Genomic DNA, 15251 nt, shown 5'->3' on the forward strand with positions numbered 1-15251 from the left:
AATTGACGAAAATTACTATATAGCGTACATAGAACGTAAAGTTTTCATCATAAAGATGATATCAATGACATTAGATATTTGACATATTACGAAAAAGCTATGTTAACAAGTCATCAAAGTGGCATGTATTCACGATTGTTCCACCAACCTCGTCATCATTCCATCTTCGATAGAGTTTGTGATAAGTGTTTGGACCTGCGGAATACTGTGAACCTGTAGCTGGATATATGCTTCAACTCATGGACCACCTCTTTTTATGCACAAATGTGCTTACGGGTTTTCATTTTAGATTTTCTTATCTGTTTTGTGCATTACGATCATCCATTTTTCATGTTTATAACAGAGAGGCAGCGAAGAAAGAACAGAGCGGCAGCATTTTGACAGAGAGGCAACCGATATGCATCTACACCGTGTCATAGGAGACTATATGTGGATGCCGGTCTTTTATTCAAGTGGTCAATGTATTTATATTAAATAAAAAAAAAATAATATAACAAACACCGATCTAAACGCACTAAAACATTGAAAATATATATTGTAACAACATCGTGGATGCTGAGCAGTGAGGGCTTTAGCTTGTCGAAAGTCCTGCAAAAGCGAACACTTACCTCCGAGTGTATCACTAACACTAAACTCATTATCTGGATCCTCTCCCAGAGTATTTAACATAAATTGCTATAAAAATACATTACTTATAGTTCAACAACACAATTAGTTAGTATAATATATACAAAGATTAATAAACATGGAAGAAGGTAAACAATTGTTAACTTATTGAGAATAGTTATCTGCTATTGTATGTATGTTATTGACAATTGCATACAAAATTAAAAACCTATTTGAGCCTGCTATGAATACCTGTACAGTTCAGAACTAAACTGATTGCAGTACAAAAAAACAGCAACAGCCTCAAATAAAAATGTATATTAGGAAGTTTAATAATTTAATTGCTCTTGGGTTTATTTCACCACAACAACATAAGCATTACAACGAGTGTTCCAGAAGAAGCTTATGTGAGAACATGTCAATCTCCATATTTTTCAAATCATCCCAGGAATGAAGCCTATCAAATACCATCGACATCAACCATTTGACATTCAAATGTTTCACATTTTGGAACCAGATATCTGTAAGGACTCTACGAATACATGAAAATGTTCTTTGCTCTCATTTATAAAACACTGACACAAGCAGTCACAAAGTAACACATTTTGATGTAATATTAGGAATTATAACACAGAGAAATCATGTTTCTACTAAGTATTAAACTATGACATTTTCCATATGCCAGTTTTAGCTACATCTAACCCTGCTATTATATACTGCCGTATCACGGTTTCTTAAACAAAATAACACCTTTACATGCATTCTTTGGAATTATATAGAGGATATTTGTTGGATTCAGTGGATTATTATTATTTGAATTCACGAGTGATCATAGAAAATCATATTTTCACGAGTGGCGCAGCCACAAGTGAAAATATATATTTTCAATAATCACGAGTGAATTAAAATCGATATTCCACCGAATCCAACAAATTTCCTTTTTATTTTATGCTTTTTTCACAGTTTATATACATTGTTGAAGATTTTTACTAAAGTATTTCGCTGGTATAATGACGTCATTTCGTAAAAAATGACGTAATTTCACAGTAAACAGTGAAAATTATGGATAATTTTCACTGAAAATTTTTATTGTTTGAAAGAGTGAAATTATCAGTTTTAATTAACTGATATTTCTCTATAAACCACCGGAAAAGCATAAAATCAAACACAAAGAAATCATGTTTCCACTTGATATAATACTGTGACATTTTCGATAAGCAAGTTTCTGCTTTGTGTCACCTTGTTATTATATATTGCCGTATATCGTTCCACCAACTAATGAATCAACGAGAATGCCACAAATGTGATTAGCTACAATGGAATGACGTAAAATAGAAGTCCTACTGATGGATTTTTTTTTTCACTTGGGGCTCAGATATTCCCTGCGTCGCAGATTTCTCGCAATTTCCCTCATTTCTCGATTACCCATAGCAACTGTTTTTTCACACTCTTCAAAGAAGACCAGTAATCGTGATAAATGTCCAGCTGTGAAAGGGAACTATTTTCTCGCCCAAAGGAACTATATTTTTGCCCTATAACCTAGCTGTTATTGGCATGGTCAGGGAATGATTACACAATCTGTATTCATGTGTTTGCCCAGCCAGGTTCCAGTAGCTTAACATAGTAACACATTTGCTTCGAAAAAAACAATTGAACTTAAATAATTAATGTCAAGTATTTTCAAATCTTTGATAAAATAACACATCTATTATGCAGTCTACAACTGTTTACAAAATTTGAATTATGAGTTCTATGGTTGCATTAGAACATTTTGTATATATGCATGACTTGTACAGTATACAAAGTCCGTAAATATTGCAACTGTTACATCCTTTCCAGTGGGGTTTTGTTGCTTGATTTTATAGCTGTTTCTGAAAAAAGCCCAAATGGTAAAATGCACCTTACTTTGCAATTTTGAATATGATCATAAACTTCCTATCAATGGTTTGCAAAATAAACGTATTCAAGAAATAATTCTTTTTTATTTCATTCAATTATCATCAATATGTTTTCAATCTTATCAGTTAACCAATAAAAAAAAATTACAGTGTAAGGATGATTGACACTCAAATGCCCATTTGTTTTGGTCTGTATCTTATTGCAAAATTTGTGAAAAAGCTCTGTTAAAAATTAACCCTTTACCACTTAGATACGTATTTTGCGCATTTATAGTCCTTTAGAAAGGTTTATTTAATTAAAGACTTTTCTTACTAGATTCAAGTTTTAAAGGCTTCATTTCCAAACCTACGATACTAATGAGCTGCAAACAGCATACAACCTGAATAGACTGCGACTTTCTCGCTGGCTGTTCTGGTTTTATGCTGGTTGCAAAAGCCATTTTTCCTTTGCTTCTAATGGGGGAAATGCTTAAGAATTCCAATGCTCTTTAGTGTTCACATGTATTTTCATTCCTTATATAACTTAAATATTTCTTAGTTACAGACCTGCGATTTGTGTCTTGTATTATTTCATTTCTTGTAATGCATAATCTTTAAAAGGGGAACTTTAAATTGCCAGATTATGACTCGAGGAAAAAAAAGCAACACTTTAGATACTTCTTTCACTTAATCAAAATCAATACCACCAAAGAAAATCTCTATAACAGAACTAATTTCAGAGGGAAATAAACCCGTTATGACAATTGTTTGAAGCATATAGCTTTCTATCCAATTTGTTTAATTGCAAACAGGTTAGAACAGCAAGTGCCTCAGGTTAATAGCGATAATTATGTTTGAAAAAATTGATTGTGGCTTTAAGCATTTTCCTTCATAAAAATGCTCATTTTCAGAGGATAATTCAATTACAATTTCAATAAATTCTACATTTTAACTTTCTTTTCATACCCCGAAATGCTAAGTTAGCAAATGGTTAAAGCCAAACACATATGACACTTTCAGTTTTACGAAACCCAAAGTAAATTGAAGTTCATTCACTGTATAAGCAAACCTATTGACAAAGTCAAGCTTTCTTTGTAAAAAAAATTAATTAAGACAATCATGTGTGTATACATTTTGTTTAAATACTATACCGACATGCATTCAATTAAACTTCCCTTTCATCGTTCATATTTCCTAAAGAAAAACAAAATCTAGAGGAAAAGAGAAAATGCCATTGGTAGCCAATCCATTTCCATTCTATATACTACTTAAGCACGCTTAATAAAGCCTCAATTGAATGATTTCTCGAGAATATAGGGCAGGCAATTCCAAAAATGTGGTACCAAGTGCTTTAAATTCTAAATATGCGGTACCATTTGCTTTAATTTCCTAGTCTGGGTCACTATGTTCTTTAATTTAAAATATGGTTTACCATGTTCTTTCATTTACAAACATGGGGTATCATGGGCTCAAATTTCCAAATTTGATTTCAACAAGCAAATTCGTTGAATTTATGTCCCCCGCCAAATATATTTTGTTTATGGGTGGGTGTAGAACTAAAATTGAAGGGTTATGCCTTTTGTCAATTATTTTTTAACTCATTTGTACCTGTGATGGGTTTGCAGACAATAAAATGCAGATAGTATTTTTTCATGAATCAACTAACATTGATAGTATCATAACAAAATGAGATATTGCTTGTTATGAGTATTTTCTTACATAGAAATCTTACATAATGAGTTATTGCCCCGAAAAGTAACATACAAAAATAACAAAGGACAATAACTAAAAACTAAGACAGATGAGGATTCTTGAGCGTCAAAATAAAACTCTAAAAAAAAGGGTGATAACTCTGCTATTAAAAGTTGGTGTGAAATGTCAATTGCTATGCCTCATTCAAAAATGTTGGTCTGCATTTGTTGATTATCTATTTATACACTCACACCAAGTTTCATTGAAATGCACACAAGCAGTTCCACAATATGCTTCTGGACACAAAAGTGTTTTGGATGGAAGAACCGATAGATAACGCCAAAAATATCCTAGTTTAAATTCAATAAACCTAAACAGTATTGAAAAAAAGCTCAGAAAAAAATTATCTTAAGGATCAAAGGCTGATTATTCTGCATTAAAAGGTGGTGTGCAACGAAAGTTGGTGTGCATCATTCGCTTATATATACATACACTCACACCAAGTTTGATTGAAATGAACGAAAGCAGTTACACAATATGCTTCTAAACACAAAAGTTTTGTGGACGGATGGACGCCAAAACAATCACTGACAGATAAAAGGACGGATGGACATCGGTAAAACCTAACCTTCCTCCAGATTAAATAATGAGAGAGGGAAGGACAGACAAGTCAGCGACTATATGCTCTCCCTTGTTGGAGCACAAAATCCCTAACCTGTAATTTCTAAGGACACATATATGTATACATAATTCTGGAAAAAATTCTGGTCCGTTTAAGGGTTTAGCGTACGGCCTTACATGAAGCACTTATGTAACCTTTACCCTTGATGTGAATCGTATGACCTTACATGAAGTATTTTGTGTGACGTTGACATTAACCATAGACGTGAACCTTGACCTTAACCCTAGACATGAATCTTATTTATGACACACAGCAAGGAAGAAGATAGAGAATAATGGAAGGGTATTGCAGAAGCCACTGATGCATAGTAAAATAATGGCTAAATAATACATATTTCTACAAATGTGTGACCTTTGATGTATGACCTTGACTTTGGTCAAAAACACATAGGTCTTGCACTGCCTGATAATTAAGAGCAATTATATCAGGACGTTTTGAGCATCAATTTTAGTAAGGTAGAATCCTTACCGAATAATGCATATTTAATCAAAATGTGTGATTGCGATCTTTGTGTGTGACTTTGACCATGACCCTAGCAAACTTGATCTTATATTTGACACTCAGCTAGATAATGGAGAACAATTGTGGACAATTATTACAGAATCCCTTGATGCATAGTAAAGGAATGACTAAATAATGAATAATTCATCAAATTTGTGACGTTTGACCTCAGTGTGTAACCTTTACCTTAGCCCCTAGGATGATGGGTGTTTAATGTGAAGCATCCCCAGATGATTGAGAACAACTATGGTAAGTTTCATGGCTCTGGCTCATGTGTTAATAGATATAAAGCGCTAAGCTTATATTAAAAAACATTTTTCCAAGATACAAAGGGCCATAACTCCGTTATTTACAGATGGTGTACAATGCCATTTGGCGAGCATCATCCTCTTATCCATATATATACTCATACCGAGTTTTAATGAAATCCGCCAATGCACTTCCAAGATATAGCTCCGGACAAAAAAGTGCCGGACGGACGGCTGGAATGACGGACGGACGGACAACATCAAAACAATATCCCTTCGCCTATGGCGGGGGATAATTAAATCAAAGCTTGCCAAAACGTAACAGTTCATGGTGCAATAGACGTAACCACCCCATGATCAAGAGATTGCAGCTTGTGCCAGAAGTAAAATGGCTTTATGGAGAAGTTGATCAAACACATCCTCCATGGCTATTTGGAGAAGTTGACCAAACACCTCCTCCAAGAATTTAGGGACCACCAATCACTGAGTGAAATTTAGCGGACAGAGACCAGTGTGTTTTTTTTTAATTGTTTGACCTGTACTAGGGGACCTATTACCAATGGAAACAATATATATATATATATATATATATATATATATATATATATATATATATATATATATATATATATATATATATATATATATATATATATATATATATATATATAAGGTGTTTTATTCAAGGATAGGTTGCTGACGGTTGATAGAAGTGTTAGAATTTCAGTTCACATTTGGTGAGTTTGAATTTCGACACCATTTCCTAATTAGAGAAGAAAAAGGTCATGAAAGTTCGTATGCGGCCTTTTCCTTTATCTCTGTTTCAGTAGGTCATGAAAGTATTTCTACAGCCATTCCCCCGTTCCTCTGATCAAATTAGGGCAGTTCTCAGTTATGGTTTAGGTAGGTGTGCGTATTACTTGTACTGCTTAGTTTTCGGTCTTTTCTCCGCATCATTTGGAGTATGAAGATGAGGATTCCACCTGTCCTTACAGCTTCTCTAGCATGCTCACAGGTTCCAGTTTGTTTTCATCATTTTGGGAATGGTGCCCTCCCTTTGGATTGGGAAAAATCATTTTGGGAAATTATTTATGCTGTCTTTTTATTAACACATGCTTAAAAATGAGAATAAGGGTGATGTGAATACGAGAGGAGAGAGAGAGAGAGAGAGAGAGAGAGAGAGAGGGGAGAGATGGGGGGGGAGAGAGGGCATCCGATCGCGCTCTCGTCGCTCGATTCATCCTCTCGCTCGCTCGCTCTCCTCTCTCTCGCCGCTCAGCTCTCCTCCTCTCTCTCGCTCTGCTCTCTCGCTACTCGCTCGCTCCTAGAGAGAGAGAGATCTGAGCATGTGTTCAATACCCTTTAACAAGTTACTAAAACTGTCAATGAAAACCATTCAGCACCAATTGGGCTTCACATGTATATATATCGGTGCTTCACCGTTTGCAAACAGATACACATTTTGATCTTGGAGTCACAGACAAAAATATTTGAGCACAGGTTCAATAAACTGCCAAAAAACTCCGAATAAACCCATTAACCACAACTATGAAGCTTCGCACATTTTACAGATTTTGCTTGATCTTTAGCAACCATATACCAGTCATGATCTTGGTGTAAAAGACGGAATGTAATTACTTGGAAGATGACATTTAAGCATTTTCTGTCAAGACAATAATCAGAACAAAGACTTTTGTGAAATAACATGACCTAAAATATTGTATTTAATTCAGTAAAATTGATATATGCGGACTGCACTGGCTTATGTGGGACATCACTTTATACAAATGCATTAAGCCCTATTTTCCCAGAACGACGATTATTTCAACCTATTTGCTTACCATTGCTAGAAATAGTGAATGGTGCTTTATCGCTGACAATGCCATAGCCTCATATCACACTGTTCTCTGGATCCGTGCCACTGTCTATGGCTTTAACCTACATAAAAACAGTTCAATGTTGAGATTTGTACACTGTAAAACTAATTTAACGCACTCTGTTTAAAAACGGAATTTAATGTAACACAGGTAGGTCTTTGTTCCCGTTTTGTCTCAAACTATCCATTTTCTTTTCACATGTTTAAAAGCATACATTTTCCTGACGTAACTACAGGTATGTTCAACGGACCCATTCTCAACGCAAAATGATCCCAATTTGAAAAAAAAATCAAATTATTTTTATATATCAATTTTATTTCAATTACATCTCACAAAGTATATGACTATAATTTATATAATTTAATTCGTATAAATTAATTATTTCTAAAGTTATATCTAAATATGTTTTCCCAATACCTTGATTGTTTCGCAAAAGAAATCCACCTCCAGACTTTGCATATTTCCCAAAATGGCCTCAAAAAGTCCTGAGAGAAACTTACAAAATAGCAGCACTCATGGTCCTGCATTACTCATTTCTCTATTAAATTAATATGAGGCTTACTCGTGATGGTAGCATTTGACATTTAAGTGATATCCACCCCCCGCCGAGCCGTACCCGAGTAATGTTCTATGACAGGACCCCCTCCTGTAGGTCATCGTTGTACGTGGTCTTCTCAAACACAGGGGCAGACCTGTCTGCTGCCACCACCTTACATTAGAGTGGTTATACAGATTTTCTTTTGTACAGATCTTAATGCCTCTATGTATATTGGCAATCAATTGTTCTTTCCTACCTTGACTTTATCTGACTCGACTTATTAACAATTTTAAGAGGCGAATTGGATGTTAATTCACATTTATCAAATCAAGGTATTGACAGTACTGGTGTGACGATGCTTTTGAAGAGGATTGATATAAAAGCATCTATTTGAGTTTATCTACATCACCACAATTGTGTATGTGGGTACGAAAATTTTTGGTAGGAAAAAAATGAGTACGCAAATTTAGGGTACACAAATTGTGCCAAAACAAAATTGGGTACGAAAAAAGATTTGGTTACGTAAAATTTTTTGGGTAGGATAACAATTGGGTACGAAAAAAAATTGGGTACGATCAAAAATTTGGGTACGAAAAAAAATTGGTTACGAAAAAAATTGGGTACGAAAAATCTACGGTACGAATAAACAATTAGGGGTACCGGAAAGTAGTACCCGTGGGGAACTTGATCCATTCGGCGAGACTGGGAGGCGGGTTACATACTCGATCAAATATAACAAGAAATATCTTTAAAAAGATATTCGATGTGAATTTTCTGTACCACTTATCTTAAAAAAACGTTCTGCTACAGTAAAACGTTTGTGGGTTATAACATTACGTTTCAGCATATAAATTCAAAACTTGACATGCTCTTTATTTACACCATGCTCTTTAATTTCACATGTATATCATACCAAACTTTATTTTTTGTTGTTTCGTTTCCTAAGTTAATGATGCTATGTGTACGTACGTGATTTCACATGCTCATGTGCATGAACATATAATTTTTCACTTTTTATTATTGTTTTTTTCTCTAATTCAATAAGCTTAAGCATGTTTGTTCGTTAAGTACGGCAATAATTTCATGACGATTCCCGAAAGTAGGTATGAGCACATAGTCGTTAGAGTACTTGAATACGTGAGTTCGCCCATTAACACATGGTAAAGTTAACTAAATCTCCGCGATATGACCTAATATGTGTTTAAAACAGAAAACAATATCCAACAAAAGAATGAATTATCAAACATAGTATGTGCACTGATGTGGCTCTGTAATTTCTGTTTGAAAAGTTTATTAAATATGCAAAATGAGATAGCACGCACAAGAGCGAGTTTCACAGATATTATACGGCTATTATGCTGTTTATATACCATAGTCGCTACAACGTTTACAAATGGCAGGTTCGAAATAATTCGTTTTCTTTACACTCATGATCGCATTGAAAGTTAATTATACACTTTTTAATTCGCAATTTATTTACTGAATCACGACAAAAGTCAAATACAATACAGAAAATGCATAGTTGTTTCATTGATCTATAAACATATAATGGATTGAATATAACTGATTTAAAATGAACGTTTTCGAACTATTATTAAATCTTTTTCCAAGAATATGCTGTCCTATTTATAGCTGAGATTCCTATACCTTAATCAATGATAATCAGCGAGGTATGCCGATTAGAAAAATCGAGCTATCTCAATCGGACTGGCTCGATCTGTTAAATAGGTCGCCATTGTGAAGAATTTGTTCATGGTATGATAACTTAGACGATGCTTCGCAGCATCGTCAAAAAGTATGACTCCCCTTAAGAGTTTTTCCAGTAAGTATAAAGCACATATAGTTAATTTTTCTTCTTAGTTTGGGTATAATAATTCTAAGCAACTTTCACCTAATAGCAAAACAGAAGGTTTCATATTAATCCTGTGGTTTCATTTACTTATAACAAAGCATGTTTATTTCTCTAACACTTTGTGTATGTCAGTCAATATAAATATTTTCAGTCCTTACAATTAAGAACACAATTATTTACAAAAGATGTTTTCTAACACAAAGTACATTGAGTAACTATAGCTAGGTTATTAACAATACAATGCAAAAATATTTGATGGTGTTTTTGAAGCTGGTATTTGACTATTATACATATGATGTAAGGTGGAAATGTATGAAATTTACCTGGAAAAAGTATTTACACCATTATTATGTTCCAGTGAGTTTCTGGGTAACCGGCGATAAATACAGTAAAACCTGAAACTGAAACATAGAAATAAGCAAGCATTGTATTATAACATGAGCAACCCTTCGGGACAGTGTTTAAAGCCACACACCTTATTTAGCGTAGTCAATTTAAGTATAAATAAGAAACATATTTGGTTGATGCTAATTATAATATATCTGGTAGCAAAAAGGTAGAAATCCGTCTTTTTACGCTTTAAAACTCCAAAATAATCGCGTTTGTCGAAATGGACGTATACGTATAGAAATCCTACTTTCGGTTTTAAAATTTAAAACAATAATAAATTACTTGCTAACTATGCTATAGATTTAATTTTATCTATGCCAATCAGAATATATCTGGTGGTTACAAGGTAGACATCCGTCTTTTTATGTACTTAAAAACTTAAAAATAAACGCGTTGGTCGAAATGGACGTATACGGATAGAAATCCTACTTTCGGTTTTAAAATTTAAAACAATAATACATTACTTGCTAACTAGGCTATAGATTTAATGACAATGTTGCATACTTTCTAATTTCATCTATATGTATTAATTAACATGTGTTTCATTTCAAGGAGTGTGGCTTTAATGAATGTGCATAAAGTGTAAATCAAGACCAGCCTGTGCATTCTTCCTTCGGGAAAACAGGGTTGAATGTAAAGTGTTACTCGAGATTAGCCTGTGCATTTTCCGTAAACTGGATTTTCATGTAAATGTCAAAAACCATAAAAGCACGTTATCACAGAGTAGCCTGTGGACTTCACAGACTTATCAGGGTCAACTCTTAACGCACATACATTAAGTTGCAAAGAGCAAAGCTCACATGTTGAAACTTTTCACTTTTCAGAAAGGTAGCAATATAAGGAATTGACCACTCTAAATAGACAATTTTGTCAATAAATTTGACAATCAAACATATATTTCCTGCCTTCCTTCACCAGGTTACTTGTTAAATATTCTTCCCTGAAATGTTCTGCTTTACGTCTCAATGTTTTTAGTTCAATTACATCTACATCCTTTTAGATGAAGACCTCACTTTATAGCGGCATGTACACATGTTGAGACATATGGTGTCACAGACAATTAACACTTTTTATCCACCAGTGGGACATCGTCTCCCACTGAGGGAATGCTTTCGTTCGTCAATCACAAATAGTTTTTTTTCACCAATATTTTGCTTAAATTGACAATCAGTAGTTAACGAACAGAAACATCAATCATTGAGTTCGTGTTTTAATAGTTAATTTAAATCTTAACTTTTAAGTGAAATTTTAAGAAAGAAATTAATACGTTAACGGAATGAAGAGAACATTATTGGGACTATTTAAGTTTACGTATGGCTACATATGTGTAATGTTGAGCATTTTTATCGAAAATTTAGATTTTATAATAAAATAAAGTTAAGCAAGAAATAAGGGCATGCACGATCTTGTCAAATATTTATAAATGTATATAAAATGTGTAAACAACTAATTATACATATATTTCAATATAAATTAAAATAAAAGTTAAGAAGAACATGTGTCGTAAAAATCGAAATTAGCCAGATATTTAATTTTGAAATCGAAAATGTCTATACAGTCGAATTCGTCAGCATGTATATCATGCATTTACGTTGTGAATATAAATTTAGTTTTACGGATCATTTTAATTTCCTGCAACGATATCTATTCAAACGACACACGAACACTAACTCCGATCCAAATAAAAAGACGAATCCTTTGGTCTTTGAAGGAAAATATGTACAAAATATCTTCGTCACAATCGGCTCGGGGCGCGAATTTGTCTTTTCTGCGTTTTATGAAATTCGTCTTCAATGTATAATTGTTCTTGCCTATTTTGTGTTATTTTAACATATTTTTATCAATACATATTACAATTTATAACATATAAAAATCATGCATACCGCTTTAAGTAAATATTTAGAACAAGACAAACACAGTTTATTCAGGCTATAGAATTCGATTTTAACAGTAAAATGTTATTTAAATAATTATTGAAAAAGCAAAAGCAGATATTTACTTTTCACTTATGAATATACCCTGGACTAGTTCATTTAAAATCACAAAACTCATTTTCGGCTCGAGGTTTTTGTTTAAGCTTGTAAACGATTTTTTGATAAAATATATTTAAAAAACTAAAGTTTTAGACTAAAACATATACTTTTAAATTACCAAAAAAATGCCTCTACATGAAATCTTACAACATTTCGATTATAAATATAGTTCAAATCACAAACTTAATTACGGCTATAGATTTTTTATTACCTTAAAAATGATACTTAAATAATAAATAATAATAAATCTTTAGAGAAAAAAGATATGTACTATTCAATAAAAAAAGTCTGCCTCGGAATTGAATCTTATACATTTTCTTAATGAGTATATTTGCAATTATAGAAGTTTTTATAAAGAAATAATAATGTTTTAAACAAAAGCAGATATCTGGTTTTCAAAGAAATTGTATATCTCGGCCATAAATCTTAAAAAATTTCCGCCTATAAATATCTCCGAAATTGTTAACGCTTAAAATCACATAGTTTACATCAGACTATATGCGGACATGACTTTTATAATTATCTTCGAATAAGAACATTCAATAATGAAAATATTGTGTTTTATTGTACACGAGGTGATTATCAGCAAGATTTCTGGCGTATACTAACCTTTTTATAATACAAACCAATTTTAATATCTGGTGTAGAATTTCTTATGCTTATATACCAGTCAATAGTTCTGAGTACTTTTGTTTTGTGCGTGCAAAATCGTATAGGTCACTCGGAATGGCTCCTTCTGGCTCAACATTTTCTGTAGCCAAATTTACCTTTTTATGTATTAATTCTTATTATTTAAGTTTGTTTTTTTTTGGGGGGGGGGGGTGGGTATGCAGAAATCCTTGTAGCCGAATTGATTTTTTGTAGCCAAATTTTCTTTTTTTAGCCATTGGCTAATTTGGCGGACGCAGACTGAGCCCTGACTCTCTGCAAACCTTTCATTTTACACTGAAAGTTTACTAGTTTCATAATTTATATTTACCAAAGCATTTGTAGCATTATCTTTGCGGAGCTTTCTAAAGTAACTCATTCAAACATTAAATATCATCATGGAGAATTTTAATAAAAATCTATATAAAATGTCTATATGTAACGGCTGGTATATTTTGTGTCTTGAATTTGGAATCATTAGTGATATTATAGGCATTTTTCACTGTTGAACAAAATTGTGTCTTTTTGTCGTATGAACAAATCTGCATGAAAACTACATTTGGACTCAAATCTTACATCAAATAATTTCTGTCGTCAGTTGTCAAAACACCTATATACTGTTTGATTCCAATAATGTCGCTTTAATGGAATTACTATTTTTATATATTTGATTCTTAAAATTTAATCAACTAAACTTGTTTTATTAGGGCATTTTTCACTGTTGAACAAAATAGTGTCTTTGTGTCGTATGAACAAATCTGCATGAAAACTACATTTAGACTCAAATCGTACATCAAATCATTTATGTCGTCAGTTGTCAAAACACCTTTATACTTTTTGATTCCAATAATGTCGCTTTAATGGAATTACTATTTTTATATATTTGATTCTTAATATTTAATCAACTAAACTTGTTTTACTAGTAGTACAATTTTGCAGTAGTCCCCCATTAATAGTTTTATTATTACTTTACAGTACCGCCCCTGGATTTTTTTCACGTCATTGTGTCTTCGCCTGTCAATTACGTCATAACTCTTTCTCTGTTCCTGTGTACATGGATTTTTTGACGTCATACGATCAACTTTCCAGTTGTAAGCTACATGCATAGGTCATTGGGTTTATAACGTTCAATTTTATTTATATTTTCTCTCTGATAGGCGTTTCTTTTTTGATTTAATTATTATTAATTTAATTTTTAGCAGTCACATAAACAACCAAGCAATGTAATATGGAATTTTTACACCCATTATTGCTGCTTCTTCCTGTATTTGCGCGATGATAATCTGAAATATTAACTTAATGACGCTATATTTTTAAATATTTTTCTATAAAGAAGGAATGTAGTTGACACTTGTTTGTAGTTTCATTTTATCGTTCGTCAAAAAGTTGTAACTCTGTTACTCTGGTATATTCAATACCATTGAGTACTTAAATTGCAATTAAATTGAATGAGTTTTAATTCCATTTTATTATTGTTTGATTTGAGTTACAATGCTATGACGTTAAATTTTATTTACACTTAAATGTATTATGAATATTGTTGGGCCAAGTGTGAGGTTGAGCGCTCTATAACCGGTTTAAACCCCCCAATGCTTTGCATTGACCGTTCCAAGGCGGTGAACCCAGCTTTATTCATATTTTGTGTTTATGTTGGTTTGTATTGTGCTGTTTTGTACTGTTTGGGCAATCGGTCACTTGCCTTAAATAAAGGACCAACTGATTGTTTTTAATGATAATTCAATACTGCTCCAGCAGCTGTAGTTTCACTTCTTTATATTGAAAGTGTGCCAGGATTTTAGTCCATATACAAATGCTGGTTCAGAACCTCATTCCAACATACCAAAACTCCGTTCTAAATTACGTTTTTTATCCCACTTTTACAGCGAAATCGGTTGATTAAAGCCCCGTTTATTAAATTTCATCTATAATCAACGGCAAGGCTATAATCAATGGCACGAAATGACGTCATCAACTGCCGAACCGGGACTACTTTTTCACACGCACCTCGTCACCTGTGTTTGCCAAGTGCATCAATAATAAAAACAATCTCAAATGTTTGTCAATCTTAATGACCTTAAAACAAAGGAAAGTAGCAAAAAAACGTGTTTTTTGTCATTTATTTTTATTAAAACCTCAAGTATTAGGTAAATTTAACACTATGCAAATAGGTTCTGTTGTTGCTCCCCTTTGAAGAAGTCAGTGCGAGTTGCTCCCCTTTGACCGTAGAAAACAATCGTCTGGACCAAGAAATCCTGTGTTAATTTACAAGCTGTACTTGGATATGCATCCATCTGATTTTTCTTCAAA

This window comes from Dreissena polymorpha, chromosome 5 (assembly GCF_020536995.1).
Source record: "Dreissena polymorpha isolate Duluth1 chromosome 5, UMN_Dpol_1.0, whole genome shotgun sequence".
Taxonomy (NCBI): domain Eukaryota; kingdom Metazoa; phylum Mollusca; class Bivalvia; order Myida; family Dreissenidae; genus Dreissena; species Dreissena polymorpha.